This window comes from Podarcis cretensis (assembly GCF_951804945.1).
Source record: "Podarcis cretensis genome assembly, chromosome: 6".
NCBI classification, from domain to species: domain Eukaryota; kingdom Metazoa; phylum Chordata; class Lepidosauria; order Squamata; family Lacertidae; genus Podarcis; species Podarcis cretensis.
The window spans coordinates 70,223,830-70,240,780 of NC_137175.1; the positions used below are offsets into that span (position 1 = coordinate 70,223,830).

The 16,951-nt window shown below is 42.4% G+C and overlaps 1 long non-coding RNA gene across 1 annotated transcript in view; it reads right to left on the reverse strand.

The window, feature by feature from the left end:
* Positions 1-11,602, reverse strand: part of LOC307218941 — a 41,282-nt gene extending 29,680 nt beyond the window's left edge. Inside the window, exon 1 of the long non-coding RNA XR_013840163.1 lies at positions 11,511-11,602. This is a non-coding gene — a long non-coding RNA (uncharacterized lncRNA). The remainder of the gene's footprint in view (positions 1-11,510) is intronic.
* Between the last annotated feature and the right edge of the window lie 5,349 nt (positions 11,603-16,951).

Consider the following 16,951-nt stretch of genomic DNA (forward strand, 5'->3'; position numbering starts at 1 on the left):
CAGCCTCGGGAGAAGCAGAAAGTGTCAACCAACAGCAAAGGAACTCATCTGCAGCTAAGACTTTGTGTGGGCATTTCGGGGAGCAGGGGAAAGAACTCAAAATGCCACAAAGGGCATCTAGGCTTTAATACACCAGATTCATGTTAAGACATGGACAAGGCAACAGTTAAGTCTGAAACAGCAACCACAAGAAGTCACTGGTCAGAAGGAAAAATAAGCACAAACTCATAACGTCACTGCAAATGCGATCATCACAAAAATATTTGCAAAGCAAGAATTCCTAAGCCCTGTAGGTACAAGCATATTGTTCTTCCATCAAAAGTTTGCTTAACTTCAGCTCAGGAAGTCAGAGAAGAGCCTTCACACACCGATCCTTCCCTTTTCTCTCTTTTTCAAGATACAATCCAGAAAAAGTTACCTCTCATCCTCTACCTACTCAGTTAAGAGTTAGGCAGACTGCTCTGTACCTTAATAGTTTGGGCCTCACCGCGCATCTCCGTGGCTCTCCCCTGCGTTTCATTAGCTTATCGCGCCGCAAACACTGTTCCTCATCCCTGTGTTCTTTTCTGCAGCTCGGCTGGTAAATTTAATGCTTATTGCCTAATCACATTCCTCTCAACAGGTGAGGAAGGATAAAACAGCTGGGGGAAAATGACAAAATATTGTGCACATTTTCTGGTACGTAAGCAAGCTGGCTCCCAACTTCACAGGCAGATACTCCCAGCAGCTCCAAAAATGCAGAAAAAAGGGGGAGGCATAAAGGTTAGTGGGAACTAGTCAGCCCCAGAAACAAAAAACAGAGGCGAAGTTGTCCAAATGCCATGTTTTGTGCTCTACCTTCAGAAAATTTGTTGCCATTGTTAGTATGGTAATTTGATTTATTATCTACTCTTCACCATAAGGGCCCACATAGGATCATAGCAGTTTAATACTACAAAAGGAAAAACAGAACACCTTCCAAGTATCCCTATTTTCCAGGGACAGTCCCAGATTTACAGAAGCAGTTCCAGTTTCTGATTTGATCTCAGAATGTCCCACTTTTCCTTAGAACGTCCCTATTTTTATTGGAGAAATGCTGACATTGTATGGAGTTATCCAAATCCCTGAGCCATCTGAAGGCAGCCCCGTAGAGGGGAGTTTTTAATTTTTTTACATTTTTTAAATATATGTTGGAAGCCACCCTGAGTGGCTTGGGGAAGCCAGTCAGATGGATGGGCTATAAATAGTAAAATTATTATTATTATGGAATAGGATGTCCCTATTTTCATCAGAGAAGTGTTGGAGGGTATGACAGTTTGGCACAAGAATAAGGTGGGTCCAAATATCTCAGGTGTTAAAGCCCAACATAAAGAGATGTGTCTTCAGAATATAATGCAAGCTGCACAATGAATAGGGCAGAAGAGCTTCTCTGGGGTGGGAATTACACAACTTAAGAGGCTGCCCAGAGGATGCCCTCTCCCGAGTTGTCACCTTCTGAAGTTCTGAGAGTGGTGGAACAATCAAGAGCATCCCTCTCTGCTGATCTTGGCACCCAAGGGTATCTGTAGGGAGGGAGGTGGTCTTCAAGATACTTTGAGCCTAAGTCATACAGAGGTTTCAGAAAACTAATGTGAGCATCTTGAATTGGGCCACAAAACTGGAAATCAACTTACCGTATTGGCCTGGATATAAGCCACACTTTTTTTTTCCAAATTCCGACCATGAAAAATTAAAGTGTGGCTTAAATTCACGACCTTACAAAAATGTACTTTTACTGCAAAATGGAACGGTGGTGAGTGCCTTCAGAATTTTAAGGAACCGGCTTATATTCAGGTATTGTCTTTTCCCCCCCCCCCTTGAATTTTGAAGGTGCGGCTAATATTCAGGTGCGGCTTATATTCGGGCCAATATGGTAGCTGCTTTAAAACAGGGCCCCTGTGAGTTCTAAATGTAACCCCAGCTAGTCATCTGGGACTTCTGGGTTAGCGCCATCAGCAAATGGAGGATTCCCTTTGATCAGGAGGGGATCGGCTCCGCGGAAATCGGGTCTTTTCCGCTGTGGCGAAGCGGGGACCCTCACAAATCCCAGGCGGTGAAGCCTTGGAACGTGGTGATTCGGCGGGCACCTTTTGCACCCCCCCCAGCATGTGAGGAAGCCTTTTTCGGGGCTTCTGAGCAGAACGGGGGTGGCGCGGTGCTGTGAGTTGATTGCTACTTTCGCAGAGCGAAGCCGCATGGCCGTTGCTGGAGAGCGCTGACTTCTTTCCTGGAACAATTGGACTCTAAACAAAGTACCCGTGAGTAGGGGGAATTGGATTTTTTGGCAAAGAAGAAAAAAAGGCTTAATTGGCTACCGCGGCAGGAGGTCTAAACAGGAAGTCTGCCTTCCGCTTTGTAAATAGATCAAAGCATAGAGACTTTTGAGCTAAAGCGCTGGAAAAAAAGTTTGAAAAGGGGTGTTTTCCAACCCTTTTGAACCCCTCTCCTTGAAGCAGGGAAGGAAGGGGGCTGTATTGGACTGTTTAAGCCTGCAAGAAGAGAGAAGTGCTTAAAATCCACTGCTCAGACCTTGGAACGGTCTGCCTGTGATGTAAGACTGTTGCCTTTTTGTCTTTGCGTTAGCTGTCAAAAGAAGGACTTTGACAGTAAGTTGGAAACATTGTGGCCAGCTTTAGCTCCTTATTTGTTAAGAAGGGGAAATTAAAAGCAACTGGAAGGTAACTGAATTGGAATTGTTTCTACTTCTCGGCTGGAGAAAAAGTTACCTTTTTGGACTATTGCAATTGTGTCCACCTAGAGGGACCCTTAGAAATAGCAACAAGGGGAATTTTCCACTGGCAAACAGGAACAGCTTATCTGAGATTGACCTTGGTTTTTCTGTTGCTCTATTGTTATGGCAGATGGGAAAGAGAAAGTAGACGTGTCAGTTTTGAGGTCTGGGAAAGCTTGGGGGCAGCGAAGGCAATCTACCGCTGGCCTTCCTACTGCACCTGGGTCGCCATCAGTACAACCTAAGACTAGTGGAATGTCAGAAGAAACTGTTGCAAATGCATTGGTTAAGCTTAATGCAACTTGGTTACAACTTAGCACGAGGGTTGAAGAGACTAATAAAAAGGTTGAAGAGACCAATAAGAAAGTTGATGCCGCAAATAAAAAAATTGATTTAAATACAGAAACACTAGACAATTTGGGGAAAAGGGTGAACAGTAACACAGAATCTATTCAGAAATTATTGCAGGAATCGAAATTGACCCAGGAAAAAACTGCTGCTGTGGAAGTTAAAGTAGTGCAACTGGAAACAGAGAAGGTTCCAGGCCTACAGAAAGAAATCGCAGACCACAAGCTGACATTGTCTATGATCGAATTGAAAGAAAAAGAGACAAATTTAAGGATCAGAGCTGTACCTGAGCTGGAGAAGGGCACCTTGATAGACTTTTCAACTCAAGAATTTGCAGAGTTTTGGAAATCGGATTTGAAACAAGAAGATTTTAAGATCGTGAGGGCTTTCAGGTTAGGAAAAGGAGAAAAAAAGATGAAAATAAGGGACTGTCTGATTACCCTCAGATCCAAAGAAAAAAGGGATAAAATTTTGGGTTTGCATTTTAAGAACCCCTTGATAATTCTGCAATCAAGAGTGGAAATCTTTAAAGATATACTGAAACATCTTTTGGATTTAAGACATGACTTTGGCGATTTGGTTGCTCTATTGAGAAAAAACAACATCGTTTTCAGGTGGGAATTCCCCCAAGGCCTATCTTTCAGTTTTAAAGGAAGAAAGACAAAAATAAGATCACTGGAGGAAAAAGATAAGTTTATGAGAATACACGGAGAAGATCTGCAGAAAGGACTTGAAAAAGAGCCAGCCGTACCGGACAAGAGTTCACCAAAAAAAGGGAAACCAACGCCATCGACTGACATAGACAAACTACTGGGCGCCAGCGGAGGAGAAGGAGAGTAAATACATCATGACACTGCAAGTATTAAGTTGGAATGTTAATGGACTGAACTCCCGGGAAAGAAGGGGAGAGTATTTCACATATTAAAAAAAGAACATTTGGATTTGATTTGCCTACAAGAAACGCATGTGACAAGGCTTCATCGGAAAATTCTGTCTAATAAAAGATTAGGAGAAGAATTTATTTCATTAGATAAAGTTAAAAAAAGAGGAGTTGTACTTTATGCAAAGGAAAGCCTGTCACCGAAATTTTTATTTAAAGATGATCAAGGAAGATTTGTTGCAGTTGAAATTCAACTACAAGGAGAGAAGTTTTTGATAGTAGGTATCTATGCGCCGAACGAGGGAAAATCGGAATTCTTTAAGAAATTGCATGAAACTCTATTGGACTATTTAGATCAGTGTTTCCCAACCTTGTGCCTCCAGCTGTTTTTGGACTATAATTCCCATCATCCCTTGCCACTGGTCTTGCTAGTCAGGGATGATGGGAGTTGTAGTTCAAAAACAGCTGGAGGCACAAGGTTGGGAAACACTGATTTAGATTATAACATGATTTTGATGGGAGATATGAATGGAGTGGTGTCTACGAATATGGATAAAGCCCAAAGACAAACGGTGACGAAAGATGGTAGATTACCAAAGATGTTCTTTGAAATGACTGACAATATGGGTCTTGTTGATATTTGGAGAACTAAGAACCCCCTGGGAAGAGAAGGAACTTTCTTCTCTGAAGCCAAAATGACATGGACAAGAATTGACCAAATCTGGGTAACTAGGGGACTGGCTCCGAAGACAAAAAAAGTGGAAATTTGCCCTAAAACCTGCTCCGATCACAATGCAGTGAAGATGGAAATGACATTAACACCAATTGGTGCCTTCAGATGGAGGATGAATGACTCCTTGTTTAGGAATGAGGAAACTACTAAAAAGGCCCAGAAAAACTTGAGAGACTATTTCGAGATAAATATGAACACCACCACTGAAGAAAGAGTGATTTGGGACGCAACCAAAGCAGTTATGAGAGGATTTCTGATACAACAAAATGCAATCAAGAAAAGAGCCCAAAATGAAAAAAGGGAAAAAAAATGGAGAAAATAAAGGATGGAGAAAAGAGACTGAGGGCGAAACCGAAATCACAGGAGATCCTGAAAGAGATAAAGTTATATCAAGTACAATACATGAAATTGACAAATCAGGAAATAGAATGGAAGATTAAACAGATGAGACAAAAGACATTTGAATCAGCGAATAAGTGTGGGAAACTGCTGGCATGGCAAATGAAAAAAAGACAAAAACTTAACACTATTACCAATCTGGTGGTGGATGGAAAGAACATACAGAATCCTGCGGAGATTAGGAAGTGTTTTCAGAAGTATTTCAAACAGTTATATACGCAGGAGACTCAGAAAGAAATAGATATTGACCGATTTTTGAGAATAAACGGATTACAAAAAAATCTCTCAAGAGAAAAGATTAATGCTAAACTACGAAATAACGGACCAAGAGGTGGAAGGAGCCATCCAGAATATGAAATTGGGCAAATCTCCAGGGCTGGATGGCTTGACCGCAAGATATTACAGAGCTTTGAAAGAATGGTTATTACAGCCTTTGAAGGAAGTCTGTAATGAAATACTGGGGGGGGGGCGCACCTGAGTCGTGGAAAGAAGCTTACATTACACTTATACCGAAAACAGAATCAGAAAAGACACAGCTTAAGAACTACCGTCCCATATCCTTACTAAATGTGGATTACAAAATTTTTGCAGAAATTATGGCTAAAAGATTAAAAAAGGTACTGGTAGAAGAAATCCATAAAGACCAAGCGGGCTTTCTCCCGGGGAGACATTTGTCAGATAACACAAGGAATATAATTAACATTTTAGAAAAATTACAAGTGAATATTAACACTAAAGCAGTTTTGATATTTGTGGACACGGAGAAAGCCTTTGACAATATTTCTTGGAGTTTTATGAAGAAAAACTTACAGGGAATGGGGGTAGGCCAAGGGTTTGAAAACGGTATAGGTGCAATTTATTCAGAACAAAAAGCTAAGTTAATTGTGAACAACGTAGTTACAGAAGAGTTTAAGATTGAGAAAGGAACACGACAGGGCTGCCCAATCTCCCCATTGCTTTTTATATCGGTCCTGGAGGTTTTGCTCAACATGATTAGAAAGGACCAATTGGTTAAGGGAATACAACTCTTGCGAAGCAAGCCCATAGGGAAATTCGTCTTGCAGAACGACTCAAAAACGGAAAACTCTTTCGTCTTGCGAGTTTTTCGTTTTGCGAGGCGTTCGTCTTGCGAGGCACCACTGTACTAAAAGAGTATTGTAATTAATTCAAGAATTTGGTCAAGTGGCGGGATTTAAGTTGAATAAGTTGAAAACTAAGGTGTTAGAGAAAAATTTAACAGAGATTGAGAAAGAGAGGTTTCAGAAGGAGACAGGATTAACATTGGTTAAGAAAGTGAAATATCTAGGGGTTCATATGACTGGCTGCTGCGTTTTCGACTAGCTGAAGTTTCCAAGTAGTTGCCTTCAAACCAATGGTCTGATTTTTAATTGACCAGCTGTCTCTTTAGGAGGAAATAGTACGTATAAAGCTACTAGAACGCTATGCACCTAACAGAATCCTTGAATGCTTAAATCCTTGGGTGCTTAAAATCCAAAAATCCTACATTAAACATGAAAACTTTCCTGCCTGAGACACCTACACTAACAAGTGGATGGCGGGGAGCCATGCATCATGGGAGCTCAGCCCAAAGTCCCCTTCTCTACTCACTTTCCCTTGTTGCACTCTGCACATGCTCTGGGGTACTCTTGGTCTGAGACACCCTTTTGTGGCTGGAACTTTGGGGAGGAGGGAGAAGGTTGAGTGTTGCTTCGTTTCGTTGGTTTTGTGAGGAACCAATACGGATGTGGTGCCAAAGTGGCAGCAGAAGGAAATATCTGCAGTGTGCAGATCCGCTGAGAGTGGGGCAGTTCCCAAATCGCAAGGGAGAGATATGAACAAGTTGAAAATCCTCACATGCTCATTTCTACACTATGCTTCAGGTGGCTGCATATACACTGTGGAAGCACTTTGCAACCTCCCCAGGAGAGGTTTATGTTTTGGTGCAGTGAAAAAAAGAACATGCATCTAATTCACACCAGAATTGGGTGTTTGCTATTCTTTAAAAAAAAAAAAATGTGTAGTCTTTGACGGTAATGAATGAAGCGACCCTTGTCCCGAGACTGTTAGACAAGCTGCAGTTTCCAAACAGTTTCACCAAACAGCTGTGTGTCTTGTATGATGTAGCTAAACACCTACACACTTTTCTCCAAGGTTGCATCTGATAACATGTCTGACCTGTGAGTCTTGAGGACATGAGCAAGGAAAAGTGATGGAGGGGGCAGCTTTTGGCTGTCTCTTGTGACTTCCTCCTGCACCAGCATTTCACTCGAACAGGTCTTCAAGGCATTTTTTGGAACAGTTCATGTTTGGCAATTCCAGATGCCAAACATGCCTGAGGTTTCCAGTGAAGAACATGCAATGTGGAAACCAAAACAGTGCAGACAAGCCACGGAGCTGTGATTAGTCATGGCTGCCTGACATATGTTCCCACAGTGTATTTCTTAGTATTTAAAGAAAAAAAATATTCCATATTTTACGATGTTCCCATGTTCGGAAGCATGGATTTATTTACTATTTATTTCATAAAATTTATACACCCCTTGATTCTTTAAAAAACAAAAAACGCAAAGTGATTTACAAAAAGTCAGAAATATTTAAAATAGATTAAAATGTACAGGAAGCTAAAATACTAAAACAGATTACTGTATAATTCACATCAGCCTTTCTAAGCATCTGGGTAGGCATAACAAGAATGTCCTTAGTGGGTGCCGAAAATCTAGTATGGATTTAATGACTGCTGGTTTAAAGATCAGAATTAAGGCTATTTCTTGTGGAATCAAGTTTTACAAAGCTGAGAAACGGCAAAGTAAGTCTGATGCCCCCAAATCTGTTGACCCTCAACACTCTGAAGCAGATTTGGGGATGATGTAGGGGGCACATGGGGTAATGAGGGGAGGGGAAAGCCCCACTGCACAAGTGGAAATTGGTCCACTTGTTTAGTTAAATACCAACCTTTATGTATTGCTAGAGGAAAGCTCTAGCGAGTTGCCCTGTGCCTGTTTCTTGCTTACATCAGCAGTGGGCAGAATGACTTACAGATACGCCATTTTTATAAGCTTGTAATGACCAACATCCGTTTTTACCACTCGCCTTAACTGTAGGAGCTCTCCTGCGCTTCTATAATCCGGGCTGCTAGCAAGGAAAAAATATTTTCATTCCCCCTCTCCCAAACTCTTGATCACAAACAAATGTTTAGTTTCTCTCTTCACCACTTGTAACCTCGTTCTTGCATTTTTCACCCCTAATAAGCGCTATTTCATGATGGCAGGCGAACACTTTTCCGCCTCGACTTAGATCAATACCTGTCTGAAAGTATTTGTTCACCAAAGGGGTAAAGCTTTTGCTCCTTCTCCCCAATGAACTTTTGCTCTGCTCTTAACATTACCTGCTTGTTACCTTAGATTCCTCTCTGTCTATTTCCTGAATGCTACTTGCCTCCACAGGGATTGTCAGAGAGTTAAAGAAAGTAAGAGTGTGGGGGGGGGGGGGAGAGAATGAGAATGCCCAGCACATTCTTCCTGTGCCTAATTAAAGGATTCTGCCAGCTATGGAACAGAAAGGCAAAATTAAGGTTTAATTTTACATTCTAGATACAAACATGTTCCAGGGGTTGTTTACCAGCAGCGGAAAAGAAACTGGGTGGCACTGATCAAATGGGGATAGGTTACACCAGCTGTTCATGTGTTTTGGACAGGAACAGGAAGATAGGCACAGTGGTACAATGTTTAGAAATTAAAGTAAGTGACTTGCTCCTGAAGTCACCTCTGTTCAAGAGCAGCCTTTGTGGAACATTAAAATTATTTGGATGTTCAAAGAGAGTGCAGAATTAAGAGACGATGCTCAATATAAACTGGGGTGGGTGGAGGGCAAGGTTAAATCGTTCTTCAGGGGCCTGTCAAAGCGCTGAGTTAGAAAGGGGCTATCCTGCCAATTTCCATTTCTCTCAGCTTCTCATTTTTTCCAGTCTTCAATCCTGTTTTCCACATTTCCACAGCAATTTGAGGATTATTATAATATATAAAAAATTCTAATCCTCATGAAAATTCATCAGCATTTTAGTGTTAACTTTTCCTAATAAACACATATTTTTAGGTGGTTTTGGCACTCCCCCCCCCAGTATAATGCATGTTTATATATGCTATTTTCACTAACAGGTGCATTTTAATGCACGCTTTCTCCTCATATATGCATTTTTGAACACTCTGGTTGGAGAACTACTGCACATTTCAGAGAAAAATAGCTATGTTTGGTTCGAGAAGTGCAAGTTACCTTGTTCCTTATCAAGAGGCAAACAAAACAGAATTTCTCACCCATCCCTAGCACTGAGCAAAACCTTTAACCTTCGTCCCTGTTCCAATACAGAGCATATGCATGAAGATTATGCCAAACACAACATTTATTTTGAAGACAGATGCCAGTTAATACCACATTAGGCTCCTCCACACAAGGCGAGATCTTTGTCACATCAGGATCCACCTTGCATGGAGGATTCCTATATGTATATGTACATTTTTAATCTTACTTTTTATCAGAAAAGATTGACCACTCACATTGTAATATTTCAGAGCAGAGTACAGAAATGCCAAAAATAGTGCAGTTAAAATAACAACACAGCACATGAAGGTGAACAGTTCCCCACCCAGTGCAACTTTTCAGGTCCAGAGGCACATTTGGAAATCAAAGAAACTGTCACGAGCGCCACAAAATACCCATTTAGCAGCGGAAAAACTTGGAATTGTTCAGATACAACATCCCAAAATAGACTTTCACCTCCAAAGCAATTAAAGCGCAGCTTGGGGGGTGGGGAGAGGGAGAGCAGGAATCCCTGCTACACAAACAAACAAACAAACAAACAAAATCCCCTTCATTTTAAAAGAAAAGTGTGAACATTGGGCAAGATATGAAAGGGGCTCTGAGGGAACCGTCAACCCATGTAGAGTCACTTTGCCTGGTCACAGAACTGGGGCCGAGGGCTAGTTGGTGGGTCTTTGTGGCCTCCTCACACATTATTCTGATGCTTGAAAGGGTTTGTCCGAATTCTCCTTCCGTCTCTTCACAAAATGCACACCTGAATCTCTTCACATAGACAAACTTTACCCCTTACCTGATGGGTGTGCTTCACCTTCCCCAAGCCTGTTCTGGGTTTACCCACAATCCTCCAGAGCAGATTTGAGGAGAGTACATGGTTGGGGGGAGGCAGGAGGAGAGGATTTTATCTCCTGCACAAACAGAAACTCTATTGCTAATGGAACTGCTTAATTTGATACCATCTTGAACTCTTTTTGCCCAGGCAGGCGCATTACATGACCCAAGAGAGCAGCAAAATAAAAAGGCTGCACAATGGCGATAGGGTAAAACCAGGCCAAATCTTTGACAGCAGCAGGCAGAGTAAGGGTTGGCCCCAGGATCAATTCCTCATTCCACAAGGCCCATATTGATGGAATGGATCAGCCCCAAACTCGTTCCATGGGAGTTAGCCAGCATTGAACCTTGCCATGGTGCAAGCCAAGCAAGCGAAGTCTCACTGGGAAACAAGGGTGCAGATTCCTAACAGGCAGATATCCCAAGTTTGGGGGTGCAGTGGTCAATCTTCCCCTTAGCCCCCCCCCCCAATACAATGTTGATCCTGCCCAATGCCATTTCCACCACAGTCCAACAGACCTACCACAGTCCAACTCTCGCCAACCCGCCCCCACAGCCAACCCAGAAGACCCCAGCAAAAATCTTCCAACCAAATGTTATTGCTACTTCACGAGAAGTGAACTCCGTGCAGGCAAAACAAGTCTGAAAGCTTAAACCTGACCAGGGGGTGCCAGATTACCATACTACCCCCCCCCCGCCCGGTGCCAATGCAACACACACAGCTGCCTTGGTGCATTGCCACTGCACCACATCCACCTTTTGTGGGGCCCAAGCTCCCCTCCAATAGTGTCGTTACAACCAAGATGACCAGGAGATGAACACTTCTAGGGGGCTGCCAAACCACCAAGCAATTTATTTATTTTTAAATGGCCAACTCTAAGTCAACAACACAAGCAGCCGGAAGCATTGAATGTGTTTGGAAAGCACTGGAATAAACTCACACCACAGCAGTTAATTCAGTTTAGATTACCAATGATAGCATACAGCCTCCCATCAGATGTCATGGAAATAAACAACTATCTGAATTTTAGAAGGCATCTGAACACAGCCCTGTTTAAGGAAGTTTTTAATGACTGGTGTTTTAATGTGTTTTTAATCTTTTGTTGGAAGCCGCCCAGACTGGCTGGGGAAACCCAGCCAGATGGGGGGGTTAGAAATAAATTATTATTATTATTTTAATCATCACTTCAGCGCTAGATGAAGAATAAAAATTGGCCACCAACCGTCCTGCCCCACCCTGCAATTGCTGGTTAACATACCAAGTTATAGAAGAGAAGTCCACCTGCAGCTTGTAAGACAAAATGGCTGTGAGCTCCAGGGGAAGCAGCCTTCATTATATAGGCTTTCCTCCTCCTCTTTGCAGCAAGGGCTCATGGGATAGCTTTTTCCCATGAACCCATTCTGCACAGGGGGAATAATTTCTTGCAATCTAGATTTTGGAAGGCTTAGTTTGGAAGCATTACAAGAACCCCTCCTTGGGGCAAATGTTGTAATAGCCCAGCCTACACTGGGGGGGGGGGGGAGAGCTGTTACCTTTCCTAAATAACACGGAATGGGACAGATGGAAGTTTAAATAAAAATATAAGACATGCTAGATGTGTTCTTTCATCTGAGCATAAAAAAGAGGTGTGAGTTATTATGCCGAACTGCTAATGGAATGACTGCAATACAGAAATTCAAAATCATGCTAAGGAGGTTCTTTTGTCAGTGCAAGCATTTCTGCATGCCTGATAAATGATCTCTCCTTTTCTCCCCATACATGTTGTTTTGGGGGTTCCCCTGACCCCCACCTGGAGCTGATTGAGGAGACACAGGCAGTACATGGTAGGGAAGGGGATTGGGGCCAGCCCAGTTCCACTAGAACAGCATTTCTTAAATGTGGGTCTTCAGCTGTTTTTGGACTACAATTCCCATCATCCCTGTTCTTGCTAGCTAGGGATGATGGGAGTTGTAGTGCAAAAACAACTGGAGACTGAGAAACAGTTTGCACAGTTATCAGTGTTTGAGAAACACTGCACATAGCACAACTATTTAGTTGAATCCAGCCCTTTGTTGTTCTTTAATTAGAAATCACTCACTGTGTCAAGACTTGGGGCTGCTCTCTGCAGGTTCACTCATCCAGGCAGAGGTCTGACAGTTTGTGGGAGAGTCCCTCACTTGCCAGAGGTAGCTTCTGTTATGCCTTGGACTCTAGGCACAAGTGTCCAGTTGCTCTGAACTCATGCAATTTCTCTCCCCCCACCAGGGCCAGTGCTGTTTATATACCCCATCTGAGGCTGAAATAGTCTGGTGAAGACTCAAGGCCTTCACCTCTGATGGTGAAAACGGGGGCAAGTAGTAACTGCAAACATTCCCACAGCAATACTGAAAGGAAATGCTCCTCACCTGCTGAATTTCTGCCTGCCAGAAGGATGATAAATATAGAAACCTACCCCAGAAAGGAAGTGGGGGGAGAGATAGCAATGAATTCTTAGCTTTGAAGGAGCTGAGGGTGCTGGTCCAGGAAACATTTTGCTCATCCTCTTGAAGGCATTGGCAGGAGCTTAGCCCAACGCAGAAGAGCCCGCTGGCAAGTTACTGTGAGTGCACAATGGAGGAAACTTTAATGCCAATTTTATTTTATTTTCATGACTTTGAAAATGGGACAAAAGGCATCCCAAATGGGACAAGGGACACCACTGTTCAAAAATGGGACAATTCTGGTTGTTTTTTTAAAGGGCTGGATGGCAACCCTAGAGAGAAGTGGTTTTGGTAAAGGGGTTGGGATGGTGAAAAAGGAACTTAGTAGAAGCTCTAGGCGGTTCATGTAGGGGGAAATGGCAGGCAGAGCGAGCAAGGGGCAAGCCTGAGTCTTGACATATTATTGGTCCTGCTGGCTGTGGCAGCTTCCCCAGCCTCCCGCTTTGCTCTCCTCCTTTGGGAAACAAGAGCCCACTTTATCCTGATCCATTTTTGACATGGTGTGATTTGAAACTTCAACTAATTCTCTATTTGTCCCTCTCTTAAGTTTAATTTCCAGTGCTTCTGAAACTGACATGAAATGGGAACTTTTGGCAGTTCCTTCTTACACAATGAAACACATTAATTAATTCACTCTCTGCAGATTTCTAGTGGCAGTTACCCTTTTCATCTCTTGCAATGATTCAGATTGCAGTAATGATGGAGAGTACATCGTGCCCTGTGGATGAGCAGCGAGGATATTATATATATCTGGAGCTCAGAGATGTTTGTGACAATGCGACCAAATGTATCACAGAACTACTGTTCTAGAATGCTGCTGACGGCAGAAGCTAAAGGGCAGGATTCCCACCCCCTGCCCCCCAATTAAACTCTCCCACAAAAAGACCCTTTGCAACGGAGAGGAGCCATGCAAGAACCCCAGCGCTTTTGCAGATTCTGTTCACTTTAATAGGTCTCTTTGCAGAAGGACTTTCTAGTGAATCGTGCCCAAAATAAATAAATAGTTTTGAATTTGAATGAACATCTTTCCACATTGATACAGAATAACTTTTTTAAAAAAACAAAAACTCTGCACATTAAATTATTTACCAGCCATTAAACTATACACAGTATTAACATTCCGAGGTGGGGGGTAATGAAAACATACATTAAAGCCCAAGTAGATAGTGCATCGGGAGGTTATTCCAGTCCTAATGGGATGTTTTTTGTAGTAGGGGGTAAGATAATAAAAGCTCTCTGTATGCCTGTCTTTTCTAGTAGTCAAATGCTGTGTGACGACTCTCCGGTTTAATATTTAGAGCTTGTATCGAAAGAGAGGAAGGGAGCTGCCATTTTATGAACTTTGAGCGCGTGTCATAACTAGCAGCTTACAGACATTCTTTAGGGCATGATCCATTTTAAGCCCTGCTCAGCATGTCAACTTGTACCGTTCTCCAGTGTGACATTTACAGGGAAATGTGCAAAAAGGGGAAGAAAAGCAAAAGGAAACCAAGTGTCATTTATAATATTTCCCCTTGCTCTCCCATAAAGCAGGAGGCTGCTGCTTTGTCATTCGGGGCCCTTCTGTGGCATGTCTAACATGGCTGGGCTGGCCCTTTAGGATAACCATTTTGTGGCGACTTGGGGCGGAAGAAGGCTCCTCCTGATGGCCTGTGATTGCCCTGTGAGTTGTTCATGGGCAATAGCATCACCACTAGGAGAAGGCAAGTACCAAAATAGCAACCTAATGGGAGATGATTGTTTAAAAAGACCTGGAAGCGCTGTGTATTCATTGTGATAATGGATTCTTTTCTCTCTTTGGCATAAAAAGCAACTTGAGAAATAATTTCACTGTCATTCAGAATCTTGTGCCTTCTCTTCATGAAACTTTATTTTCACTTCAAAACTTTCACAGTTTTTCTACCATTCCCCCCCCCCCATATATATTTATATATGTAATGTATTCTGCCCTTCCTACAAGGAACAGTGATGCATATCTGCTTATTCTCTCACCTATGCTATGTTGGCAGAATAGCTAAATTTCAGCTAGGAAGTCAAATCATGTGCAACACCAACTCTTTTCTTGAAATTAAAACAACATCCAAACACTCATTAAAGTATTCAACAACTTTTACTTGCAGAACATGTAGCTAAAGAAGAATTTATGCAGAGTATTTACAGCCACATGCTGATCGAAACATAGGCTTGGTTTTTTCTAGTTGAAGATTATAGCTTCTTCCTTAAACATTCAAACCAACTGTGTCTTTCTCTCATTCCAGTACTTTGCAACTTGGCATTCTGTACATTACCCAGCTAGGCCATGCAGTTCCTTCTGAGAGGTTTGTTGCGTTTCAGCTTATGTATTCGTTCATAAGGCATGAATTAGGTAGGTTCACTTTCAAACCTGAACTCATTCAAATCTCTCCCATGTGATTTAACGTTTTTATCCAGCTGTTTGGTCTGCAGGAGCTACAGCAGCTTACAGTGCCCCATTTCACTGCGATTGCAGTATAATAGGGCTTCACATGAGAGCTATGTATGACAGAGGTTGCAATTCTTCGGCCATTTACCTGAATGTAAGTGCTACTGAACTCAGTTCTGAGTAAGCCTCCATAGAGTTGCACTGTGAATCCACAACCACATAACGCCTTTCTGCTTTTAATCACCTTTCCCACCTCCCTAAACAATTTGTGTTTTTTCCTCCCTGGAATCCAGCTATCCTGGGGGGGGGGGGATAGTGTTTTTCCTTAACGGGTTTTCCCTTTCCTGCCCTGTTCATTTCAATAGTGGAAGAAGATGTATACCTCCAAATCAGGGAGATGCAAATCTATCTATCTATCTATCTATCTATCTATCTATCTATCTATCTGAAGCTCAACATCAAAAAAACGAAGATCATGGCCACTGGGCCCATCACCTCCTGGCAAATAGAAGGGGAAGAAATGGAAGCAGTGACAGATTTTACTTTCCTGGGCTCCATGATCACTGCAGATGGTGACAGCAGTCACGAAATTAAAAGACCCCCGCTTCTTGGGAGAAAAGCAATGACAAACCTAGACAGCATCTTAAAAAGCAGAGACATCACCTTGCCAACAAAGGTCCGTATAGTTAAAGCTATGGTTTCCTCAGTAGTGATATATGGAAGTGAGAGCTGGACCATAAAGAAGGCTGATCGCCGAAGAATTGATGCTTTTGAATTATGGTGCTGGAGGAGACTCTTGAGAGTCCCATGGACTGCAAGAAGATCATCAAACCTATCCATTCTTAAGCAAATCAGCCCTGAGTACTCACTGGAAGGACAGATCATGAAGCTGAGGCTCCAGTACTTTGGCCACCTCATGAGAAGAGAAGACTCCCTGGAAAAGACCCTGATGTTGGGAAAGATAGAGGGCACAAGGAGAAGGGGACGACAGAGGACGAGATGGTTGGACAGTGTTTGAAGCTACCAACATGAGTTTGACCAAACTGCGGGAGGCAGTGGAAGACAGGAGTGCCTGGCATGCTCTGGTCCATGGGGTCACGAAGAGTCAGACATGACTGTACAACTAAACAACAAAAAAATCTATCTATCAAATTTTTCTTGTGGAAACATTGTCAGATTTAGCAGAGACCTTTGTAGATTACTGTACTCATTCACCATTCTAACTCAACTATCCTGAGACTCTGCTTTTCCCTTTCCTTCTCCCCTTTAAAGTTCCTTTAGCTTCTCTTAAAGGGCCAATAAGTTATCAATAATCAATAAAGGCAAAGTTTAAGGCAGCCTCTCAATTACTTTTCACATCTGCAAAAGCAGTGTTTTTGTCTGTGTGTGGACCTATTGCCTACATTGTCACTGCTGAAAGGGATGTCCGTGTGAGCATCAGAGCTCCCAGGATCTCAACAAATTGCTGAACTTCAAGGGATCAATCAGCCACTTCACATGTAATCTGGCGGGCTGGGGTGTGGACCCAGTCTTTAAAAGAACCTGCACTGATGCCTTGCTTTCTCTCTGACCTGTTTACATCTCATTCTGAAAGCAGCCAATTGACAAATGGCTACTGTTGCCATCCATAAGATGCATGTTCTTGACATTCAGTAGAATAAATGCAACAATGTCCATTTAATTTCAAGGTGATTGATTTTTATTTTTATATTGGGTTTTTTTCCTCCACATAGCCTCACACCCAGGGTATAATTACTACCCATAACTTGTCTGAGATTTTCATGGCTAATTAATTGATAAAGTGAGTGTTAAATTCTTTTCTTTCTCTCTCTCTTGATA